Source organism: Rattus norvegicus, chromosome 7 (assembly GCF_036323735.1).
Source record: "Rattus norvegicus strain BN/NHsdMcwi chromosome 7, GRCr8, whole genome shotgun sequence".
In the NCBI taxonomy this organism is placed as follows: Eukaryota; Metazoa; Chordata; class Mammalia; order Rodentia; family Muridae; genus Rattus; species Rattus norvegicus.
Window position 1 is genome coordinate 78,025,785 of NC_086025.1, and position 26,661 is coordinate 78,052,445.

Here is a 26,661-nt window from a genome sequence, read left to right on the forward strand (position 1 = left end):
TTGTATAAGCATGCACACTTAGTGCCAAGAGTGATTCCCATCTACTGAAGAGAGATTTCTGATGCACTTTATAATAACTCCCAGGCAGAAATTCTAGCCCCTCGGAAATGTATCAGGCAAACTTCCTCAATAAGCTGCTTGTACCATTTATGGAACCCTTGCCTTCTACCTGGTGTATGCTCATTACATCTTAAGTCTAGAACATGAAAAAACATATATCCCATATTCAGGAATTAAATTAGTGCTTACAATGCAGTAGCTGCTCATTGATCGATGGCTGTTGAGTCCATGAATATCGGAAAACCTTATTCAGTATACTTTTATCCTAGACTGATCTTCAGGAAGGTCAGTTTAGGTCAGAGACAAGACATCTCCAGTTCTTGGCTTGAGCATTTTGATAATTTAGGTGATATAATAAAAAGACACTTTAAAAGACTTGGTCAATAAGAATACCATTAGAAGGTATTTTTTTCTAAGCAAGTTGCTAGCAAATTTTAAAGATGATTATATAAAATCAATACTTATCAGGAAAATCATAGGTAGAAAATATGCTACCTAACATATGCAACAGAAATTGGGCCATGTAAGGGGGTGAGTGTGCAGCAGAGAGACTTCTCACAGGTTGTCATTCTTCACTTAAAGGCTGCATTCTATTTTGGTAGTGTCTCTGCTGCGAGCATTCCCACAGTTTTTAATAGCTCAGCCTCAGCTGTCAGGAACATTTGTGTTAATTTTTCCTCTTCAGCACACAGGAATGGCTGTGCCTGTTTGCAGATACTAAAATCTGCTTCCTAATAATGTGACTGAAAGTGTCCATCAAGCAGATCTCTAAAAGTACCCTTCTATTTCTTGAGAAATTGGGGGTGCTGGATGACAGGAGATTTATCTGCTGCGTAACAGATCACACTAGAACTTAATCGTAACAATGGACTTATTTGGAAACTATATTACTGTTACTGTTGCTAGTAGTTACTGTTAATAATGACAGGATGATACCATGTGATTCTTCTTAGGCTTTCGTTTTGGTTTCATGAAGAGAAGCCTTTGTAGATCTGAAACCATTAGCTATATGTGGACAAAAGGCACATTGAGACTTAAGACTTATTTCTACATGTTCCAATGGATTAAAATGTTTCCTTTTCTCACAACATCGTTTGAATGTATTCTATAGTGGATATATTAATTCACTACTGAGGCTATCAGTTATCTCAAGTATTATAGATTTAGACAATAGTGATCTGTCACCACAGTCCTGTGTATTATCAATCAGATGCAGGTGTTATACATCCTTGTAGTTGGGTTCTACAGATCCGAATTCAAGTAGTTGAGAAGACTTTCTAGGGGCTGTAGTGGTGATTTTATTCATCATAGGTTGTTTAAAAAATGTTTTTGTCCTCCATTTGCTGCTTTGCTTCTGATTCTCAGCTTTTAGAGGGTATTTACATTTGTTGACATTTGTCCCCTTTCACTTCTCCCTGGGGAAGGTCTTTGTGAACACCAGAAAAATGGTGTTCTGAACTTTATTCCTGTAGATTCTTCCTTCATATTTAATGTCAGAAATGATGATATGAGTTGAGTTTTTTGTTTCAAACACCTTTTCAGTCTCACCTCTCTTCTGGTTCCCTTTTGTTGTTGGAGCTCTCCCATGGATCCAATAAGAATAATTTGCTTGAAATGTTTGCAGTAATGGACTTGCTTATATAATTTATTGTAAACTACATATCTTAATGTCCATAAGTTGAATTATATATGCAAAGTACATAGGTTGTGTGATTGACTAATCAAATATCGAGAATAAAGTGTTCATGTGATATTGGCTTGCTTCTCCAACTTATACAAGTTGATGAGAAGTGATTAGTAATAATCAATTGACATCCTATTAAGGAATTCATAGTTAATTGGACTCTTAAGAAATAGGAGTCAGAGGGTTGGCTAGCAAGCGCAAGGCCCTGGGTTTGGTCCCCAGCTCCAAAAAAAAAAAAAAAAAAAAAATGGAAAAAAAAAAGAAAAAGAAAAAGAAATAGGAGTCATAAAATGGGATAACATTTGAAATGTAAATTAAAAAATTATCCAATAAAATCATCATTAAGAAAGAAAAAAGAAAAGAAATAGGACATACTTTTAGGAAATAGGATACTGAGAATCAGTCATTGTAGACTGTGTTTATGGATCTTTCTTTTCTCTTCCTCCCTGCTTTCTAACTACTGAGGTGTTAGCAGCTATGCTCTGCTATACAGATGTTGATACTTTATTTTATATTCAAACTTGGGTTTTGTTAAGAAAATCTAGAATGACAAAGGAGCATGACCTTGGGCTGAGGGCTGTAGTAGGTACCATTCATGTGCAGGCTCCGGAAGTGAGCAACAGTGTCTGGTTGTTTGGTGCATGCAGTTTTGATCATCGGAGAATAGAAAAAGGACCTGGCAGTTCCTGACTCCCAAGTTTTTAACTGGGCTCATAAAGGCACAGTGAAAGTTAGAAACACCAGAATAAGTAGTGTGTCATAGGCCATAGATAAAACAGAGAATATAGATGCCCTCAAGGGCAAGTGGGTTCGCCCTTGGTAATAGGTATAGGTATAAGGTAATAGCCATCATGAATGTGAACTTTGACTTCCAGGAGAGTATGTAATTACCAATGAACTTGACAGTAAATTATCATAAGATATTGGAAATTATAATATCAAAACTATTAAAATTCTGTGCTAAAATTCTCCAAGTTTCACAGTATTCTCATATTTTACTAAAAGTACCAGCCTACAGTTGGGAATTAAATTTAGACATCTTTGCCTTTGACTAAAAAGAATGTGATTCTTAACTTTTTAATAGTGTATCAAGTAAGCTAACTACATAGGAGCATAGCCAGGGTGCTGCTGTTTTTCTTGTTACTGAAGATATATCAATAGAAGGCATAGGATATAGGGGATCTTCAGACATTTACTCTTCCTCCTTTTCTCCAAATCCAATCTCTCACTATCATTCTCAGTGTTTGAGCAGACTTCCTGTTGCAGCATCCCCTTCTTCTTAGGCAAGACCTCCACCAGATCGCTAGTTCTTCTCCCATAGCTTCCCTCACCACACCATTTCTTGAATCTTCCACAGGCACTCCCTGAGATCTCTCTGGCTATGGGGCATGGAAGCAGATAGGCGAGGGAAGCATGTAGGTAATTTTGAGATATTCACTGTTCTCCCTTTCCTTTGACCTCAATCCTTTAGCTATATGCCCAAATGTGAAGCAGACATTACTGTTGTGGACTCCCCTTCATCTCTGCTCTCACTCCTAGGGAACTAAGTAGATTCTGGTAACACACTCTGATATCCTCCGTCTTGTGGATGCCCTCAGCCTTGTCTCTTTCCTAAGTGCCAGTTCCCAATACCAAGAAATACATTGTAATAGAAATCAGGCTAATCTGGCAGGATATCGGAAGGTTACCAGAGAACCTACAGGCACCATCCTGCCCTAAGACCAGAGAGGGCAATGACAAACCAAGGACCGGAAGACCCAACAAGATTATATATCAGCATCTGGATACCCAGACACCAGTGTATAAATGCAATTGATAATGGCCAAGACAACGTGTCTCTATTAAAGACCAGAAACCCTACTGCATGGAACACTGACAAATATAGCTTCAGAACCACACGAGAATTTCTAAAAGGGATTTACTATCATGTTAGATATCCTTAAAGAGAAAATAAATAAGCTTCTTAAAGAAATATATGAAATCACAAGCAATGGAACAAGACAAGTGGACTTGCAGGTGGAAATAGAGTCAATAAAGAAAATCAAAACTGAGGGAAGACTAGAAGTGAAAAATTTAGAAATTCAAACAGGAACCTCAAAGGAAAGCTTTACCAACAGAATACAGGAGATGTAAGAAAGACTCTCAATCGTTGAAGACAAGATAGAAGAAAGGGGTACCTTGGTAAAAATAAAAAAAATGAATCCATGCACAAAACATTTAGGAAATCTGGGCTTTTATAAAAACACAAAATCTAGGAAAAATAGGAATAGGTAGAGAAAAAGAAACCCAGGTCAAAGGCATAGAAAATATTGACAAAATTATAGAATAAAAATTTCCAAACTCAAAGAAGGATGTGTCTATAAAGGTACAAGAAGCTTACTGAATATCAAATAGACTGGATCAGAAAAGGAAGTCCACTGGACATGTAATCTATAACATTAAACATACTAGAACAAAGACAGAATATTAAAAGCCACAAAAGGAAAAGACAATGTAAAATGTAAAGGCCAACCTATTATAATAACACCTGAGTGCCCAATGGAGACTCTAAAAGACAAGTATTCTACAAATTCAAAGAAACTACAGATGACAACCCACTATTTATACCTGGAAAAAATTTTCTCTCACAGCAGATAAAGGAAGACATTACATGAAAAAAAAATTTAAGCATTATCTCTCTATAAGCCCAGTCCTAAAGGGGGAGCACCATCATAGAAGTAGGGGATTATTCCAGAGGGGAAACTGGGAAAGGGGATACAATGATATATAAATACCTAAAATATCCAATTAAAAGACAAGAGAAAGAAAAAGAAGGTGCTAGAAGGAAATTTTCACCTTGAAGAGGTGAACCACATCCAAGAAAACACAAAAAAACAAATATTCTAAGACTAGCAAGTCAAAGGGGGTTTAGAGAAGTACCTCACATCAACACAATAAAATAATGGAAATCAACAAACACCATTCACTGAAAAAAATCTCAACACCAATATTCTTAATTCTGCCATAAAATGATACAGACTAACAGAATACATTCATAAACAACATCCTTCCTATTGCTGCATCAAAGACAAAATAAAACCAAAACAAAAACACCTTAACATTAAGTATAAACATCACCTCAGTGAAAGAGGATGGAAAAACCAAATATTACTGTTCTGCTAAAGGAAGATAGCAATGAAAGATTCCTAATGACATTTTGCTATACTCATAGACCAGAGCATTGCTTAGCCATCATCTGAGAAGCTTCCTTCTACAGCAGATGGGAATGAATACAACGATTTGCAACCAAATAATATGCATATTTGTAGACCTTGGAACATTCAGACCTAAAAGGTATGTTTTCATCTAATGCCTCCCCTCAGGGCTCAAGACACTGTAGGTAAGAGAAGATGACAATTGTTTAAGATCAGAAAGATTGGAGAACACCAAAGGAAGAAAGGTCTTCTAGACACAACAGTATTGGCACACAATACAGAGACTGGAGGCCATGAACACACATTGTGGATGGGTCTTTACCAGATGGATTCTTAGAATTGAAAGAAGAAGTGGACACACGCCTTTATTCCTATCCCAGAGCCATCACTAACTCCAATTAATAATCACTGGCCTGGAAAAGGATGCACCAAGCAAATGAAGCTAAGAAACAAGCCAGTATAGCAATTTTATCATTTGATGAAGTGAAAACTTACGTGTTCTTTGGAAAGTCAGTTGTGTTAGATAGTGTTTTGCTGGGTCAAATATGTGAAAGTGTGTTTTCCTGAAGCAGACATAGGTGATAGGATGTTCTGCTATACCAAGCATATGAAAGGATGTGTGATAAAGGATTTTTCTTCGCAAATGATGCACATGTATTGGTCTGCCTTACATTGAATAGTTGAGCTCCATTTGTTGGGACTCCATACAGAGAAATGCACCAAAAATACTTCTGCTGGTATGCTGGTGACTTCTTGCCATTACCCTGGACTCATGTTGATTGGCAGAGTGATTTCAGCTGATACAGACTGATGTGCTAAAGCAAGGCCCCTCAAGGACATGTGATGTTTGGAGGGGAGTATAAATAGGACTCAAGGGACTGTGAGAGAGACTTGCTTGTAGAGCCTGCTGTTCAATGCTTGTTGGTTTTGACTCCTCACTGATCTTTGCTTCCATGACAGAGGGTCAGCAAAGAACTTCTTGTGTCCCTGTTGGTCCTGGTCCCTTGTTCTGACTCCTACAGATTCATCTGGGAACTGGCTGCCTCTGCTTGGTTATACCACCACTGCTAATTCAGGTTTACTATCTCGACTCTACTGAATTGGACTGCTAGTAAATTTGTGAAGTGTTTGCAAGTGCATTGAGCTGCAGCTGCTGACCTGTGAACTAAACTTCTGATTTTCTTGATGATGCAAATGGGATTTGTTCCGAAGAATAGTTTCTAATTAGGTCCAGTTTCCCAATAGTTTTTCATTTCCACTACCTCTGGTACGTGGTGCACTAGAAGAGAGACTAAAGCAATTAAGAACCATCATTAAATGCCCCGTCCAGCGGGTCCAGTTATTCAGGGTCCCGAAGAGGCATTCTACCTGTAAGTCAAGGGGGTGGAGAGAAGAAGGAGACAAAGCAAAAGTTCCATTGTCAAGGTCTCATTTATTGAGAGAAATGTACAGTATTTAAAGCTCTGAGGCAGGAAAAGAAGCGGGAACTGAAGCTTAGGGTGGGGGAGTATTGGGAAGTGCCCAAGGATATAAGGTGAATCACTGAACTGCAAGATATCCTCCTATAACAAAGAGGCAACAGTCTTCTGGAGACATGTTCTTCGAAAAGGTCGAACCCTTCTCAGGAATCTGCTCAGGGACATCCGGTGTTTTGCTCAGGCTGAAACATCCTGTGATTGCTCCCAGGGTCTTCCTGGGAGAGGCTTTTGTCCAACAATCTCATAATCTTACAGCAGTCACCTTAGGGGTGAGTTTCTGTGGCCATACAGCCCAGAGTCATGTAGCCACCTTGAGCTATGCAGTCACAAAGTGGCCAGGCCCAAATCCAATACGGCTCCCTACAATTAAAAGTAGCTCTTTGAAAAAAATTAAAGCTACAATCTGACAAAATAGACTTCTCTTCACACAGTGATAGTGGGTAATTGATTACTAATAGCTAAATCATCATGACAAAAATTAAAGACTGAAATGTTTAATGATGTCATAACAAAGTGGAACTACCAGATATTTATAGAAAATTTCACTCAGTCACAAAAGAATGTACTTTTTATTAAATCAGCAGTTCCTTAAACTTTCTCCAAAACTGACCACACAGTCATACACAAAGCAAGTTTTAACAGAAGTGAGAAATTTGAAATAACACTCCTAATCTTTTCTGAGCGCCATGGATTAAAGCTGGTTATCAACAACAGAAGAAAAAACAGAAAGCTTACAAACTCATGGAAAACAAGCAACTCATCACTGAATGAAAAATGGGTTAAGAAAGAAATTAGAAAAAAATAAAAAAGCTTTCTTACTTGAATGAAAATGAGAATAAAGCGCAGTTAAATGTACTGAACACAATGAAGGCAGTTCTAAGTGATTGCTGACACACATAAATGAGAGATGCATTAGTAACTTCATAGCATACCTCAGGAATCTCTAAAACAAAAGGAGAAAAATTACACCCAAAAGGCCTTAGATGGTAAGAAATAATCAAACTCAAGTTTGAAATCAATAAAGTACAAATGAATAAACAACACAAGAGATTAATGAAACAGAGTTCTTTGAGGAAATGTTTAAGCTTGACAATCTCTCAGCCAGATTAATTAAAACATAGATAAGAGATAAATTATCAAAGATACATACAAAGAGGGATATAATAACAAAGTCAAGGAAATTCAGAAAATTATAAAGAGATACTTTGAAGATATGTATACCACCAAATTGGAAAATCTAAAACAAATGGATAATTTGATCAATATGTGCCACTTACCAAAGTTAAATTAAGATCAGATAAGTGATTTTAGCAGACCTGTACACCATTGTGAAATAGATGTGTTAATTAAAAATCTCTGAACCAAAAAATCCCAGAGGCCAGATTTCTACCACACTAACCCCACCCCCTGACCTTACTGTCTACCTAACCTCTGTGGTTATATTGATTTTAGCTTGTTTATTAGTGAAATAACAGTTAGCATCCATATATAATGAATTTGCACCATTTTGTTTTTGTGAGTCTGAGTTATGTCACTAAGATGATCCTTGTTCTCCTTCCATCCACTAACCTGCAATTTCATGATTCAAATTTTTAAGTGCTGAGTAAGAGTTCATTGTATAAATGTACCACTTTTTTAATGCACTCATCTGTTAATGGGCATCTATGTTCTTTCCAACTACCGATTATTACAAATAATGTTTTACTATTTTGAAAGACACCATGACCAAGGCAAGTCTTTTTTTTCTTCCAGGATATTATTATTATTATTACTATTATTATTATTATTGCTATTATTATTATTATTACTACTATTACTATTATTACCTTAGGTGAACAAGTAAACACTGACTTGGTTACAAACTTTTCAATGTACAAGAGTTTACTTGCAAGATACAGTGGTGCGACAGTTGCACAAACCTTGTGGAAGAAGGAACCGATATCTGATTTGACTGAGGCCCAGTTAGTTCATGAGCTGGAGCCTGCAGCCGACACTGCTCAGGTGGCCAAGTTCCTGAGACTTGATAGGAGAGGGAAATAGGAAAAAACAAATGCTACTGTTCTGCTAAAGGAACATAACACTGTAACGGTGCCTAATGACATTCTGCTATAGTCATAGATCACTGCATTGCTCAGCAATTATCAGGGAAGCTTCCTTCTAGAGCGGTTTGGAATAAATACAACAATCTGCTACCAAATGATATGCAGAGATTTGGAGACTTGGCAGCATTCAGACCTGAAAGGGTGTTTCCATTAAATCCCTCCCCTCAGGGCTCAAGGAACCATGGGTAGGAGAAGATGACAATTGTTTAAGATCAGGGGGAATGGAAGACACCAAGAAATCAAGGCCCTCTAGACACAACAGTGTTAGTGTACGTGTGAATTCACGGAGGCTGAGTCCATATACAGGGTTTAGATGAGTCTTTACCAGATTGAGTCTTAGAATTGAAAGAAGTGGACACAGGCTTTCATACATAACCCGGAGCCATCACAAACTCCAATTAATAATCACTTGCAAATGATAATTTAGTTTTCTCCAAAGAAGTGTCACTGTGAAAACAACCTATTCTTAATGGTAGGTCCAGTGCTCAGTAGTAGATGGCAAACAGAAAATGAACTGAAGGACATCTTTGGATGTTCATTGTCTCATAATGTTAATTCAGTTTTCTAAAGAAACATCATATATAAGTATATAAAACACCTTCCAGTTTAGGGGGGTTATGAGTTTTCTGTGTGTACAAGCATGTGTGTCTGTGTCTATATGAATGTTTGTATTTTTTTCTTTGGATCTTTTCCTTCTTTGGTTGTTTTGACCTATTTTCACTAGTTTTCAAAAATTATCTTATTTAATTGTTTTATCATTATTCCTTAGATGACTGCTGTCTTGGTTAAGGTTTTACTATTTTGAAAGACACCATGACCAAGGCAAGTCTTTTTTTCTTCCAGGATGTTATTATTATTATTATTATTATTATTATAAATTATTTTATTTATTTATTTATTTATAGTCCAAATATTGTCTCCTTTCCCAGTCTTCCTTCTGAAAGTCCCCCATACCATCCACCCTCCGCTTTGCATCTAAGAGGGTATTCTCTCAACCACCTACCCATTCCCACCTCACCCTTATAGCATCCCCCTTCACTGGGGCAACAAGCCTCCACAGGACCAAGTACCTCCCCTCTCACTGATGCCAGATAATGCAGTCCTTTGCTGCATGTGTAGTGGGAGCCATGGAAAGACTCATGTGATTTAATCTCTGGACATTCTGATGGGTCTGGTTAGTTGATATTGTTGTTCTCCTATGATGGTGGCAATCCTATTCAGCTCCTTAAGTCTTCCATTGAAGTCTCTGGACCTAATCCAGTGGTTGTCTGTGAGTATCTGTATCTTTCTTAGTCAGATGCTTGCAGGACCTTTCAGAGGACAGCAGTAACAAGCCCCTGTCTGCAAGAACTTCTTGTCATAGGCAATAGTGTCCAGGTTTGACGTCTGTGGATGGGATGGAACCCAAGGTGGGGCCGTCTCTGGATGGCCTTTCCTTTCCTTCAGTCTTTGCTCCAATTTTGTACCTGCATTTCCTTTAGACAGGGTCAAAAACCTTGAGATGAGTGGGTGACAGCATCCCTCAACTGTGGGTCATGTCTATCTACTGGAGGTGGTCTCTACAGGTTGTCTCTCCCATTTTTGGATATTTTGGCTAAAGTTCTCCTTGTTGGGTCTTAGGAGCCTCTTGTTTCCCTGGAGTTTGGGACTTTCTAGTGGCTACTCCCAGGTCCACACCCACACTTCTACATAATTCTATTCAATTTCCTGACTCTCTGTACTTCTCTTCTGTCCCTTCTAATACCTGATCTTGCCCCTTTTCCCCCCTCTCCCTCCTTTCCTTCTGCCAGGTCTCTCCTGCCCTCTACCTCCTGTGATTATTTTGTTCCCCTTCTATGTAGGATTGACGCATCTACACTTTAGTCTTTCTTCTTAAGCTCCATATAGTTTGTGGGTTGTATCATGGGTATCATGAGCTTTTTGGCTAATATCCACATAAAGGACAACATATATTTGGGACTGGTTTACAGTTTCAGAGGGTCAGTCCATTATCATAAGGTGGGAGCATGGCAGCATATAGGCAGGCATGGTGCAGGCAGAGCTGAGAGTTCTACATCTTCATTTGATGGCTTCATTTGAAGACTGACTTCCAGACAGCTAGGTTGAGGGTCTTAAACCCACACCCACAGTGACATACCTATTCCAATAAGGCCACACCTCTTAATAAGTGCCACTCCCTGGACCAAGCATATACAAACCATCACAACTGCTTTCTAAGAAGAGATGAAAAGTGTGTAGATATGGATCACAGGTTGGCGGAAAGGAACTCAGAGAAGTAGGGGAAGGAGAGAACTTTAGTCAGAATGTATTTTATGAGAAAACTTATTTTCAATATAAGAAAAAAAGGCAAAACATGTTGAATTCTATACATATTTTGTTTTATATGATTCTGGAAAGCTTCAAATATTTCAAAAATATTTAAAATGCAGTATATATTTAAAATACATTTAGACTTGTCTGAAGCTATGTTTCAATATTTATTTTATACTTCACAAAAGTCATCAGCTATAGATATAGCAAAATTTTATAATAATGATTTATAAAATGTTTTGGGAACAGAGTCCCCATTGGAGGAGTTAGAGAAAGTATTGAAGGAGCTGAAGGGGCTTGAAACCCTGTAAGAACAACAATACCAACCAACCAGAGTTCCCGGGAACTAAAACACCATCCAAAGAGCACACATGGACAGACCCAGGGCTCCAGCTGCATATGCAGAGGATGGCTTTGTTGGGCACCAATGGGAGTAGAAGCCCTTGGTCCTGCCAAGGCTGGTCCTCCCAGTGTAGAGGAATGTCAAGGTGGGGAGGTGGGAAGGGGTTGGTGGACGGGTGGAGGAACAGCCTCATAGAAGGGGGAAGAGGGATGGGATAGGTGGTTTATGGAAGGGAAACTGGGAAGGGGGATAACATTTGAAATGTAAATAAAACATTTCAATAAAAAAATCTTAAAAAATATTTGACTCAACTTGTCACATAATTTTTTATATTTTTATTTATTTATTTATTTCATGTTATATCCCAATGACACCCAGCCACCCTACCCCTGTCCCTCCTCTGCTTCCAGTCCCACCCTTACAAAATCCCTTCTCCTATTAAATCCTTCCCTTCTCCTTGGGAACACTTTGAACAAGATGCTGTAGGTCTAAGTGTGTCCTTTCCCACTGAGGCCCAACTAAGTGGTTCAATTAAGGGAAGGGCATCCAATGTCAGGCAACTGATCAGAGACAGTTCTTGCTTCAATTGTTAGGTGACCCACATGAAGACCAAGCTGCTCTGCTACAAATGTGTAGGGGGCCTAGTTAAAGCCTCTGCATGTTCTTTGGTTGGTGTTTCAGTCTCTGTGAACTTCCCCATGGTTCCTTGATTCTGTAGGTCTTCTTGTGGTGTCCATGAGACCAGGGTACTTAACATTGTAGGTGTTCTTGTGGTGTCCTTGACGCCTCCAGCTTGCTCAATTCTAACCCTCACTCTTCCACAGTGCTCCCTGAGCACCGTCTGATGTTTGCCTGTAGAGTTCTGTGTCTGTTTCTATACACTGCTGGATCAAGCCTCTCAGGAGACTGTTATGCCGGGCCACTATATACAAGCTTAGCCGAGTATCATTAATAGTTTCAGGAATTGGCTGTCTTACATCATGGGATGTGTTTCAAGTTGGGTCAGGCATTGGCTTGCCATTCTCTTAATGTCTGCTCCATTTTGTAGGTATGACAAATTTTGGGTTGAAGGTTTTGTGGATAGGTTGATGTCCCTGTCTTTCCACTGGAATTCTCCTGGCTACAGGAGATGGCCACTTCAGTCTTCTTATACCCAGCTTCTAGAAGTCTCAGATAGCACCACTCCTATAGAGTCCCCAGAACCTCACCAGTCCCATGTCTCCAGTTACTCTCAGAAATTTCCCCTATTAATTAGCATTCTCACTCCCAGCCCTTTCTCACACCCCCTCTGCCTACATCTGATCCCCATCCCCACTCTCCTCCTCACCCCTCCCACCCAGAGCTATCCCTCCATCCACCTCTGATGACTATTTTGTTTCCCTTTCATTAGAGAATATTTTCAGAAATAAAATCTAGAAAACATTTTCATCTTAGATTTTCATAGTTTAAGAGATATCATGTGTGATACTGAGTGAAAATGGAGTTTCCTAAAATTTTATTTTTTGTAATCTAAATTTTTTACGAAAGTAAAAAGTTAGAACACTTGTGTGGGTAATTGAAAAACAATATTAATAAAATAGTGCTTTTGCAAATATCTGGACTTGAAGCATTAGACATCTTTACTCTCTATGGAACTGTCATTTAATGTGACTGTATGTTTCCATTTCACCCTAATCATAATGGCCATATAGATGACAGCAAATACTGACATGATTGTACTGAAAGCAGGACTTTATACACAGTTTGTGGAAGTATAATCTAGTACATTCAATTTGACAAATCAGTCTGGAGTTTTCTGGAAAGGACTAAAACTATAATTTCCATGTACCCTACTATATCATTCCTGACCTAGGAAAATAACCAAAAGACTATACATTCTACTACAGAAACAGCTGAACATCCATTTTTGTCCCTAAAGTATTGAGAAGAGCTAAGAAATGGAATCAGCCTAGATATCTGTCAATTCATGAATGAATAAGAAAAGTGTGGTACATATACCTAAACTCATCTATAAAGGAAAACAAAATTATGAATTTTCCAGGGAAATGAATGAAATTGGAAAAAATTCAAGCTCAGAAAGACACACGCCACATACTCTTTCTCATATGCAGAAGGAATCATGAAATCTTTTGTTTTGTGCGTTTAACTTGGAATGCAAGCATAAACCATGAAGCTAGAAAGGGAAATTCACAGGAGAGATATTCAGTCAGAGGGATAGAGATTATAGGTAACCTCAAAATCATGAGATAGAATATTGGTGGTGAGATTGCTTAAACAGGGAGGGCCATGAGATCACAGATGACTTAGGGGTAAAGGGCAGATAAAACACAAAAGTAGCATGTCCAAAGAGTCATATAGAAGTTTACAACCTCACACCAAAACTGACAAAATAGAGGTCTAATTGAATACATAAATGGAAGAAGAGGAGGGAGTGCTGAACATTAAAATACTATGTGGGAATGGGAGACAGGAGGGGATAGTGGACAGCATCCAAATTAAGGACCTATGATAATGTACTCTGGAAACACACTACTTATTAGACTAATTTAAAAAATATAGTTTTAAGGAAAAAAGTGTTTGAGCAGAATTACCCTGTATGACCAGACAATGTAGCTCTCATAACATGGGCTATTAAACAAAAGCTGTAGTACAAAGGTCAGTAGTACTGAAACCTCGCCATGAGTGACTTGTCAGGGAGGCCCCAAAGGTCTCCAAACCAGCATAGGCTACTATCAATGCTCCTAGTAACTCGCCATTAGAAAACTGAGCTTGCTGGAAGCCGAAGCCACAATAGATTTACGACTTACTTTTAGTTTATAAACTCTTTAAATTTTGAGACTAGAACTCTACTTCTATAAAATTTTGCAATTATTTTTCTGGAAATATAAATATAGTAAATAAAATGAATGTGTAAAGATATAGTTGCATTACTATGCTTTAAGGAGTTAGCTGAGATATTCATGATTGAAAGAATGGATAAAGGTATTTATATATACTTATGCTGAATTGTTTTTAAGGAGTAGATTCTTTTAAAAATGCTTGATTTTTATTTTATGTGGACTGCTGTTTTGCCTGCATGTGTGTCTGTGTGAATGTGTCTGATTCCCTGGAACTGGAGTACAGACAGTATTGGGCTGTCATGTGGGGACTGCGAATTGAATCTCGGTTCTCTGGAACAGCAGCCAGTATTCTTTACTGCTGAGCAATTTCTCTAGCCCCTACAAAGAATGATTATTTGTCTTCAAAGATAATTAAATTTTATCCTATATGGCATTCTGTCAAGTAAACTTAATCAGATTTAGGGAGACAAAGAAAGACAGATTCCTAGAGAACAAGAAGGGAAGAGTTTGCAGCATCCGGATTTAGGTAAATGATTGAGATAGAAAAGCTGAATACGTGGATTTGATTGTCACATATCATATACATGCATCTGATATTCATCCTGTACCACCAAAACATACAGGTTTTCTATGTCCGTCAGTAAAGCTTGAGTGGATGTTTTAACAATGATGACTGGATCAGATTACTTATTTCAAATACCTAGCTTCACTAGTAATTAGCTAGAAGATCTTGGAAGAATGGCTTAATTTTCTGAAAAGGGGGCTACATCTTTCTGTTTCCCAGACTGATTGTTCAAATATCAAGATTCCACATAAGCTTCTCACCTCTCATTCCCCTTACAGGCTGAAGAATGGGCTGATTCATGTTTTACTGTATGTGCAAGGCTAGGTTACAGTTGAAAGAGTTATTATAGTTTCTATTCTGGGCATTAAAATTGATTTCAGAAATTAATTTAATGCTCATTGGTTAACTTTGTAACATTTGATATTAATTTGTGTCCTTAATCTGTTTAGCAAAAAAAAATGGTGTTAAAGCTTTTAAATTTCACACTCCTATCATTCTGATAAAAATAACACTGCATTATAATATCAACATTGAATTTCGGGTGGATTTGAGTCAATTTCAGGGCTTTATTTTTCCTGGATCTATTGTTTTCTTGTCTTGAATACCATTTCGTTTTTCACCCTCATGCCCTTGCATCTGGTAATGTGAACACTATTGAATATCCTTCCTTCTTAGAGGTATAGGAGTGACTCTTGTTTAAATTTACTCTGTATTAAAGAAAGTTTGTAATCATCTAATTTCAAAAACTTTCTTATGATATTTTATTGGAATTTAATTAAATTTATATTTTATTTTAAATAAACAAAAATCTTTGATATGATGTTTTTAATTAAAAAAATGGCACAGATTTTCATGTTTTCAGAGAGCCTTTGTACTTTTCTGTGCCGTAAACAGTTTTATATAACTATTGCACAGTATGTGTCGGAGAACCTCTAGGAACTCAATCTTTGTAGATTGTGCCTATTACTGTATGTTTTCTTCATAGAATCATCCTCTTAGCCTCATTAAATTGCATTTATCAATTTTCGAAGTAGTCTTGAGCCCAGTACCTTAAGATCTAAAGGAAGGCATGAGTTGCTGGTGAATAATAGAAAAAGTTTAAAATAATTGCTAGAAAAAAGCATCTTGTAGCACACACTCAAAACTATTTTTCTTTTGAGACCGAATGAAATCCCCAAAGAAAACATGTATTGGCATGCTATATCACCTGTTGTCAAATTAACAGGAATGTGTATTTTCCTCATTCTTTATTTTTGACACTATAATCAGGAGGAAAAACATCATTGCATGACTGATTGAATATAAAAGTAGAAAGTTTACTTCATGCTGTTCCAAGCAGATATATCTCCTAGCTATTATTCTGTCACTCCATGAAATTATAAGATGTTAAAATGTCTTTAAAAATTACTACAAGGACCAACCCATCAAACAGCTCAGTTTGGATTTTGACAGTTTTTCATAGATTATTTTTCAGAGCTACCTTGTGTCAGCTGATGAATAGTTCCTTAGTGAACAGTTTGAGAAACTTTGTCCAGGTTAAACAGGAGGTTCAATTAAGGAAATGCAAACCATTGTGATGGTTTTAGCTGTCATCCAGTATGTGCAAAGTGATAAGAACTTTTCAACAGGTTTGTAAGGTCTGTGGTTTCAGATGGACGCGGGTAAGTCATACATGGGACAGAAAAACATACCATGAACAATAGTGTTGCGTGTGGAATTAAAACATGACTCTTGTAGATGTTTGAGTGAAATAAGGAAGTACCAAGAACATAAATATCACTTTGACAGTGTTGTTTGTAGGGAAAATTTTGTGGCATATTTCATTTTCTCATTAATTGGAATATAGTGATGACAGAAAACAAACAAACAAACAAACAAACAAACAAACCTAATCATAGCAAATTGAATGGGACAAATGGCTATAATGTCTGCCCAAAAATAAGACCCAAACCATGATAATCTCTAAATAGGTACTGTTGTGAATCAGTTAGAATAAGAGCTAAAAAATAGGATGACTAGTTTAGTTCAAAAATTATTTACCCTTATTTTATTTTCTATTTTATTTTATATGTGTGGTATCCATAGGCTCATATACTATAGGAAAGTGTGGCCTTGTTGGAAAAAGTGTGTCACTGGGCTTTGAGGTCTCAAAGTTCAAGCCACGGTTAGTGTGTCTCGTTTTCTTCCTGCTGCCTGTGGATCCGCATGTAGAACTCTCAGCTGCTGAGTGTCACCATGCTTCCTGCTATGATAATAATGGAATAAATCTCTGAACTGTAAGCCAACCCCAATTAAATTTTTGTTATGGTTATTATTTTTGTTTCTTTAAATAAGAGTTGCGGTTCTTATGTTGTCTCTCCACAGTGATAGAAATCCAAACTAAGACAATGTGTATGGGTCTTTTGCCTATGTATCTGTCTGTGTATCACCTATATACTTTCAGAGATATGAAAAAAATTGGAGGACATGAGATACCGAAAGACTGGAGTTAGAGATGATCATGAGCCATCATGAGGGTTCTGGGAACAAAACCCATGTCTTCTGCAAGAAAAATCTTGTTCTTAACTTCTGAGCCATCCATCTCTCAGCCCCTCTTGCTTTATTTTAATGTTTTTCCTGTCTCTTTTATTGTACAATCTGATTATTTTTTGCAAAGTTCATTTTCTCTGTAAATGTTATTATAAGAGTTAAAATAAGTTACTAGCTCTGACTAGGTTAACGTGCAACTTCAGTATTAAAACTTCAAAGTGAAATAGGATATTCACCATTTTTGTTGGTTTTTGGTGCTGGAATTCAGTCCCAGGTTCTTTCATTTGTTAGATTGTTCATCATTGAGTTATAACTCAAGCTTATCTGGGTATCTTAATTTAAAAATCTAATAATTTCTCAATAATAAGTTTTTCATAAGGTAGACAATAGAAGATGCCTTTAGTAGCAAAAGAAATGATATGATCTTATCTTTTTTGTATTCCCTCAGTATTCATGACGGTCATTGGTCAGATAAGCAGGTAGAGGATGGAAGCATTTTATCTCTTATTTTAAATATGAGATTTTAAAATTGACTTGGCACCTGTGTGTATGCTGCAATATTTTCTATGAAGAATTTATTGCTACTTATTAATAGGAAGATTTCAGCGATTGTTTCTAAAGGACCAGATGATGATTGACAGCCACATGAATAATAATGACACTATAATTTGTTATGCTGTTTGCACTGTATTATTCTGTGAAAAAAAAAACAAGCCTAGAATTTTCATTTAAAATACTCTGTAAGTGAAGCCAATATTTTATCAACTTGGTTGAAGTGACATTTCCTTTCTGAAATGCTGCCCCCAGGATATGTTGACTGGCTGACTGAATATTTGAGGGTGGTCTGTTTTCAATGCTAATACCTAAATTAAAATCTCAAATGAACTCTGTGCCAATAAGTACTGAGTATACATCAATTTCGACTAAGCAAAAGATTTCTTGTAGTCTTAGATTTCTTTCAAAACCCACTTTAATAGGGTTCTCAAAAGCTTCTACACCCCCCACCCACTTTCTAGCCTACTGTCCAAAGGTAGGAGAGAAGAGATGGGAACTAGGATAAGGAGATGTGGACCCGTTTAGAAGTAGTTCTTTGGGGCAATTCCAAATTCTTTTGTCAGCATACCAGCAGTCCATTTTCTGTAGTGTCAAGATACCAACAGTTCCAAAATTATCACCAAACGTGAATCAGCAGCAACAGTGGCACGATCCAGCAGAAACTGCCAGGTTGGGCCAAATTGGCACAAGTCAGTGGGAGTGACCAGAACTAGGCTCAATACCAGGAGAATTTCTTTGTTCTGTCTCTCTCAGTGAAGTGAAGATCAGTGAAGAAGTGAGACCAAAGAAGTGTTTGCATGGCAAACAATGCGAGCACCCGTCACTGTCCGTGGATTCCTACTTCTCCTCTCTCTAAACATCATGTGTCCTCTCATATCTTGCTTCAGCAAAAAACATCATATGAGTCTGCATCTCATGATACAACCAGAAGTGTCCACTTCAGTCTCCAGCGCACAATCCGAGATAACTACTGTCACACTGCTACACGGAAGGGTATTTAAGTCAGTTTTCTTTTTTAACTACAGAATACAAAGCTTTTGTTACTTTTCATTTTCATTAATTATCTTCTCACATTGTGGTTATATCATGATAATTAAAGATATTTACATAAAGTCTGAGCAACCACTTTTCTCTCTTTCCTTTCTTTCATTTTCTCTTTCTTTTCTTTTCTTTCTTTCTTTCTTTTTTTAAAAAATCTTGTGACAAGGTTTCACCCTGTAATTCAGGGTGATCTTTAATTCACATCATGGTCCAGCATGATCTCAAGTTCACTGTAATCTTCCTGACTCAGCATTTTAAATGTTGAAATTATAGGTGTGTAGCAGTAGTATACTCAGCTCCATTTGAACTTAAAAATAAATAAAATTACTGGGATTTTATATAATATCAGTTCAGTTCACCATTTTCTTTTCTTTAGATAGCATCCTTTCATTAGGACAAGCAAGCTGCACTGTGAAAACCCGGATCCTTCAGATGCCTGCTATGCTTCTGAAACTGAATTTTATGTGATTGGATGTGCCCTGTGGACATTAACAAAGAGTGAGAAGACAATCACCTTCAAATTACAGTTTGACTCCTTAACTCCCTAAACACCACTACACTGTAGTCATTAGAATATGTGAGAGAAATAAAGGAGAGAGAGAAAAGACTGGAGTGTGGTGTGCTAAGGGCTGAATATACAGATAGCCATCTCTTTGATCAAAAAAAAAAAAGTTTCTAGTACTGGGATTGGGTTACATATACATTAGTTGATAGCCAAATGAGATCCCATCCCCAAACAACACAGGACATTCCCAATACTATGTTACCCTTTGTAAACTGACAGCAAGTACCCATTGCTGAGGACAACAGCTATAGAGCTCACTGAACACGGAGAAGTCAAGCTGATGTCTACACAGAGCTTTCACCACTATATTCTAGCATTTTTGGTCCCTTCAAACTAGCAAAAGGGATGTGTAAACACAAACCCAACCACAAACCCTTTTATCAATTGTAATATCCTGCCACCAACCATTCCCCACACTGCTTGGATGACCAAGAACCTGAAACTAGATAGACCAAGGACCTTGGGAGAAAGAATACTACTGTTCTTAAGAAAAAAAAGTAAGAAAATGAGTCTTAATGGTATTTCGCTATATTCATAAATCAATGCCTTGCACAGCCGTAATCAGAGAAGCTTTCCCTTGTAACAGACAGAAATAAATACAGGGCTCCACAGACATTATGCAGAAAGTGAAGGACTTTGGAACACTGAGTCCTAAAAGGGATGTTTCCGTCAATTCTTCCCACTTAGGGGTCAGGGAAACCTCTGGAAAAGAACATAAAAAGATTGTTAAGAACAAGAGGGGATGGAGGGTACCAAGAAAACAAGGCCCTCTAAATCAACATAAATGTCTTGGTTAGGTTTGCATTGCTGTGAAGAGATACCATGACCAATGCAAATTGTATAAAGGGAAACATTTAATTGGGGCCCTCTTACGGGTTCAGAGGTTCAATCCATTATCATCAAGGTGGGAAGGATGGCAGCATCCAGGCTGACATGATCTTCTAGAAGGAGCTTGAGAGTTCTACATCTTGATTCAAGGCAGCCAGGAGAAGAGACTGTCTTCCAGCTATCTAGGAGAAGGGTTTCAAAGCCCATTTCCAAAGTGATACACTTCCTCCAACAAATCCACACCTTCTACAACAGGGTCACACCTCCTAAAAGTGCCACTCAGTGGGGGAGCCAAACATCAAAACTACTACAATGACCAACATATGAGGCATGTGGATATATGTATTTATAGAGACTGAAGCAACATTTCGGTTCCTGCATACATCTGTACCTGGCTCTCTACTTCCGGTTTAGAGTTTTTATGGGATCCCTGAATGTGAAGAAGAGTGGGTCTTTGATTCTTGTGTTGTATTTTGGGCTCATTGACTTCTGTTGTTTCATTTTCCTCTATTCTAATGTGTTAGATTTTATTTTATTGTACTAGTGTCCCTTAGAAGCCTTTTTGCTTTTTAACGAGAGACAGAAAGGAAGTAGATTGGGATGTGACAGGTAAAAGGATTTGGGAGGAGTAGAGGGAAGGGAAACCGTGATCAGATTATGTTTCCTGAAGAGAGAAAAATCTATTTTCAATTAAAAAAAGAAGAAATACTTACCTACATGGTCCAAGCTCTGAGTTGAGGATTTAGGAATAGTTGTTAAGTAGGTCTTTGTTCATTTCTCCCTTACCAAAGCTTCTCTAATGCAGAGCATCCAAACTAAGATGTGTATCAGGCCCACCAATGTGGATTTTAACAATAGTTTTACCCAGGCTATCCTTACCCCCTCTCCTCCTCCTCTTCCTCTATCTCTATCTTTCTCTCCATTTTTTCCCTCTCTCTCCTCTTCCTCCTTCTTCCTTTACTTCTTTTTCTTCCTCCTCCTCCTCTTCTTTTTCTTTCTTTTTTTTCTTTTCAGACAGGGTTTCTCAAGCCCTGGCATTCCTGGAACTCAGAGACCTCCTGACTGTGCCTCCCTAGTGCTGGGATTAAAGAAAGGCACTCACCACCACTGCTCTCACCTCCAACTGGTTCAGGCTCCATTTTTTAGAAATGCTAATTTTCCTAATGTCATCAAATCTAAGGTGTCTTTAGATAGTTGTCATATCCTTTTGTATAATTAAGCACAAACATTTGTTAAATTATTGCACAATGATTTTCTTTAGTAAAGTGATTACAAAACAATACTTAAAATGTGTAATTAGATCTTATGAATCTCAACAGGTCTTAGACTTTTGTCATCTTCCCAGCTTTGCTAACTGACCCTGTCCTTTTGCTAACTGGCGTGTTCCTTTAAGAAACCTTCCTTTTTTCTTCCTCTTGGCAGTTTCTTTTGTAAATTCATACTGTATGAGATCTAGTTGTTAAAATATAAACCTGCTTCATTTTATGAAGCACTTCAAAGTCCCTATGGCTCCCTGCAGTCTTGTAATAGAAGCTGAGCCATTTACTACTTGAGCTCTACATTCCTCATCTAATCTGTCATTGAGCTCTGTTATGCTTATGTCTCCTTTGTTGTGGGCATGCCACACTAGCTGGTAGTCACTTTATTTCAAATGCCTGATTCTACTATTGCTGTACATAGGAATTCTAATAATCTGTGAGACTCTGTCCTGATTCCCTACTTCTCTAGCTAGAGGCAGTTACTTCCTCCTCAATAATTTCACAATGTTCTGATAATGTCTCTGCTACCCATTTATTGTGTCACATTGCAACTTTTTGTTCATTACTCTGACCTACAATGTGATAAGAAGAGGGATTTATCTTAGCCCTTCTTCTTCTGGTTAAATGGTGATGCTTGGTCTGTTATTCAGATGTAGGATTCTAATCCATATCTAGGATTTCTGACTTGATAAGAGATTTGCTTGAAGGTCGCCATTTATGAAGAATTAGCCTCCTTCAGGGATGAGCCCTCTTACTGATTGACCAACATAGATGGGGTAGCCTGAAAACATATACCCACAAACAACAAAAATGGACTCAGAAGATTATACTTACACACACACACACACACACACACACACACACACACACACACACATGCACATGTATGGGACAATAATAAAAAAACAGAGCCTATCAGCTCAACAGTGAGGGAGGGTAGCTTAGAGCAGTTGGAGAAAATAAAGGAAGGAAGAGAAAGTGATGTAACTTTATTCCAAATAACAACATAGTAATAATAGAATAATTTTAAAAAAGGTTGTATGCCCATGTGTATGTGTGTAAATCTGTGTGTCTTTGTATCTGTGTGTGTATGCATGCATATGTTTGCATGAATAGTTAAGTGCTCCAAAAATTGTGCCAGGATATTTAATGCCTCATCAATAGGAAGAAAGGAATTAAAAGAATGGAAAGTTAGGTGACAATTATAACTACACGTATATAGGTCAAATAAAATCTAACAAATTGGTAAAGATCCAATATAATTTGCTATGACCTACTTCTCCAATTCTTTTAAATTGCCTTACATATCTCCACATGATTATATTTTTCTTTGCAAATTCTTTATCACACTTATTTTCTTTTAAATAAATGCTTAGCCTTTATTTCCCCCAAATTCTGTTGTGTGAACATCATTTGGCGTGAATGGCTTTAAGGATATAGTGCTTGCAACAGTAATAATAGAAGGAGAGTTTAAAATTTTGAAACAGCAGGGGTCATGGGGGAGTTTTAAGAGGGAAGGGGTAGAAATTATATGAATTTTATAAAAAAGAAAAATCCAGTAAATTACAGAGAACTTAAACTATGAGAAAAGACAGTATACAACATGTATTAAGAGGCCAAACCTATTTCATCTTGGGACAAATTTTTACATGATGAAGAAAACATTCTTACAATGACAGCTTCTTTCTTCTGTTTCACTTGTTATTTTGCTGTGATTATTCTGAGTCTTGCATTCCAAATAAGTAAATAGCAGGGTTTTTACATTTATGTTTAAAAATAATTCCACAGATGGTCTTCAAACTTTCTAAGAAAAAAAAATCTTGAGAAATAAATTCAACAGAAAATTTCTTAACCTAAAAACATATCCATCAAGATTAACAAAGTTATAGATATGTCATAGCTAGAGATAATTAGACTTTGGTTAATTAGTACTCTGACTGTCACTAATATCACTAATCAGAGAAAAATTAATTTCCTATTTTTAATGTACAAACTCAGTACACTTAGTTATCATTAAATTTTTAATGTTTATTTCATCATCCTCATCAAATATACATAATTTTGAAATATAATATTTTGTTGTCAATACTAATGTTGTGCCTTTGATTGTAAGCCCAAAAGACCAACCAGGAGCTGACTCTGATGCCATCACATTACGGTGTCTTTATTGCGAACTTGAGTTTGCGCTTACTCACCACCAGCCCACAGGAGAGTTTGGTGAAGCAGCCTCGAATTCTCATCGGGACAAGGTTTTATAGAAAATGAAAGCAAGTGTGTTGGGATTAATCCTGGCAAGCATCTAATAGAAAGACTATAAGCTGAGAGGTGGGCACTCTGAAGCAAGACTGTATGCAATCACAAAATATCTGAAAGTACAACTGAAACCATCAGACTGATCTTTGATTTAACTGTTGCTAGTAACTCCCTAGGAAGTAGCCAGGGAGTAACTCTAGCCAAGGACAAGGTGTGCGGTCCTTCCTGGTACCTCAGGTACAGCTTGGGTATAGCTGCAGGCCAAGTTCTCAAGCTTTTTTTTTCTTTTTCTTCTCTTTTTCTTTCTTTTTTCCTTTATGTTGAAGGTCGGTCCCATGATGGAGTAGGTGTGGTCTCTCAATACATCTTTTATACCGTCTGTTCTCATAGTTTAAGTTCTCTGTAATTTGGAGGAATTTTTTTTTTTTACAAAATTCATATCATTTCTACTCCCTCCTTAAAACTCCTCCATGACCCCTGCTCTGTTTCAAACTTTTAAACTCTTCATATATTATTACTGTTGCAAGCACTATATTCTTAAAGCCATTCATGCCAAATGATGTTCACACAACAGAATTTGGGGGAAAATAAGGCTTAAGTACTTATTTAAAAGAAAATAAGTGTGATAAAGAATTTTCAAAGAAAAATATGATCATGTGGTGATACGTAAAGCAATTTAAAAAAGAAGTGGAGAAGTAGGTCATAGCAAATTATATTGGATCTAAAGGAAATCAATCAACATTCCTGTTCTTTGAAAGGTACTGTATTGCTTGCTGTGTGAATACAGGGGATCTGTATGAAAGGAAACTTATGGTTGCTTGAGCTGAAATATAGCCCTCTGGAAACTATTATAAAAACTTTAATTGTGAATGTGGTCAAGCTGATTTTATCTGCCTTAGAAAGTTTTACTTTGTTGCAGTACTTTTGGATGTGAAGTTATTTTAGATAGAATTAGGATGTGAACTAAAGTTTACATAATGCTGTGTCTGTTTGTGGATGTGTGTGTGAGAGAGGGGAGGGGGCAGGAAGGGAGAGAGAAAGAGAGGGAGAGGGAGAGGAGAAAGAGAATTTTAGAGTTGGGAACCTAGTCAGCCATGGGCCCTGATCATTTCGAACATTCTTGTTGGAATTATAGACCTCTGTGTTTGTCTCCTGACACCCAGTCACCTTGTAGTTAGACACACAGATAACAAAGTAGGTTACATCAGCAGCAGGGTTTCTGTGTAACTGGTTTCTCCTTTGGGAGAAGGAAGTGACTTGTAATATGATAGCTACAATGGCTTTTTCTCATTAAAAAATGTGCTGAGTCGGCTGTGGGACATGCTGACAGTGTTTGCAGGTGTCATGGAGACCTTTATGAAGCAGGGCAAATATCAGCTATAATCGTCCTGTCAGAGGAGCTGTGACAATTGACCTTTGGTTCAACCTAGAGAACTCATGTTCTTCTCACAGCACTCATGGCATGTGAGTAGCTAATTTCTTAGACTGAATATGAAATAATAATATTTTAGGTTCTTCCAGCTCCTTAAAACTGATGTTCTCTAGGCATGATCTATCTCAATAGACAAGTAAAACTTGGTATAAAGGTCATGTGATTTACAAGAAGTTATCTTTAAATACTGCCTTCTTAAAAACTGAAATTAAATATGAAAAAATTCTTCTAACATTTTGAGATACAATGGCTTTCACATTTTCATCAACTTGTAAGATTAATTTTATCACACTGAATCATTAAATTCTCTTACTTATGCTAAGTTGATATTTGAAATATGTAGGTCACTTAAAGTATAAGAGTTTAGAATACGACTTGCTGACTAAAGTGCAACTGACACTAGGCGAGGATCAAATAGTTACTGGAACTTTCAAGAAATTATATAATATATTCACACACACGCACGCACACACACGCACGCACACACACACACACACACACACACACACACGTAAGTAGTTTATTGAAAATTCAGAATTGTGCTGAGGAAGTTCCAAGTAAGTGATGCAATAATGTAAATGCGTTTACAGATTTGCGGGGTGCATGGAAATCAATCTTGTGAAGGAAGCAGTAGGACGAAGAGCTGGAGAGCAAGAACCACATCTTCTCAGAGTCCTGACTGAAGATGCCTCCAGGAACATTGACAGTAAAAGAACTGAAGCCAGGACAGCGGCTGCTTCCTTTTTCCTTTTCTTTTTTCCACAGAAGTCCTAACAGGTCCTCATTATCCCCTCCCCTGTTCCTTCTGAGTAACCTTGTCTCACAGAGCTTTCATTGGGGCACTGTGATGGTGTGGTGAGACACGATTGACTGAGGGTTTAGGGGCTTGAGATTGGCTCAAACACTATATAAGCGTATGTGCTTTGCAATAAACTCAGATCTGCATCCTGATGTTGGTCGCTTGAGTCTGATTCCTGGGATTCATCATGTGACTACATCACCTCTCATCCTCAGTCCAATTTCCACATAGTGTATATATGTATTATAATACATATATATATATATATAATTATAAATAGTTCTATTCAATGATCCTGTATTTAAAGGCAGTAAATGAACAACGCAGCACCATGAACTTTTTATAGACACTGGAAGCTATAGTTTTTGTTAAGTGTCCTGTATTCTTTGTTAACTTTTTAGGAATTTTCTCTCCTCTCATATGTTACATAAAGTAGTCTACTATGACAAAGTGTATATGAACAAACAAAATACATTGGGATTACTGACTAAGAAAGAAGAATTGGAATTAGGGAGCCAAAGAAACATAAAATGTAATTTAAGTTTTATATGTCTATAAAATGCTCCAAAAAAGCACATTAATTCAGTAACATTCACAGTTTTGAAGAAATATCACAGCGTTGGCATAGCTATTTATAAACATTTAAGAATCTAGAAGCAATAACTATCCAGGGGTGTAGAATTTTAATTAAATGCCTAGAGGCAATCTTATCTAAGTGAATCTAAATTTAAACCGGAAGCAATCAGTTATAATTACATATACCACTGCAGATAAGGAGATTGCATTTCAAAAGTGGTGCAATAGAATGAATGGCAAGCCCCTGG

At 37.3% G+C, this 26,661-nt stretch overlaps 1 long non-coding RNA gene across 1 annotated transcript in view; it reads left to right on the forward strand.

Annotated features, from left to right (window-relative positions):
• The window catches only part of LOC120093648 (uncharacterized), a 34,348-nt gene extending 8,359 nt beyond the window's left edge, over positions 1-25,989 (forward strand). The window contains exon 2 of the long non-coding RNA XR_005487104.2: positions 25,629-25,989. This is a non-coding gene — a long non-coding RNA (uncharacterized LOC120093648). The remainder of the gene's footprint in view (positions 1-25,628) is intronic.
• The last annotated feature ends 672 nt before the right edge of the window (positions 25,990-26,661 follow it).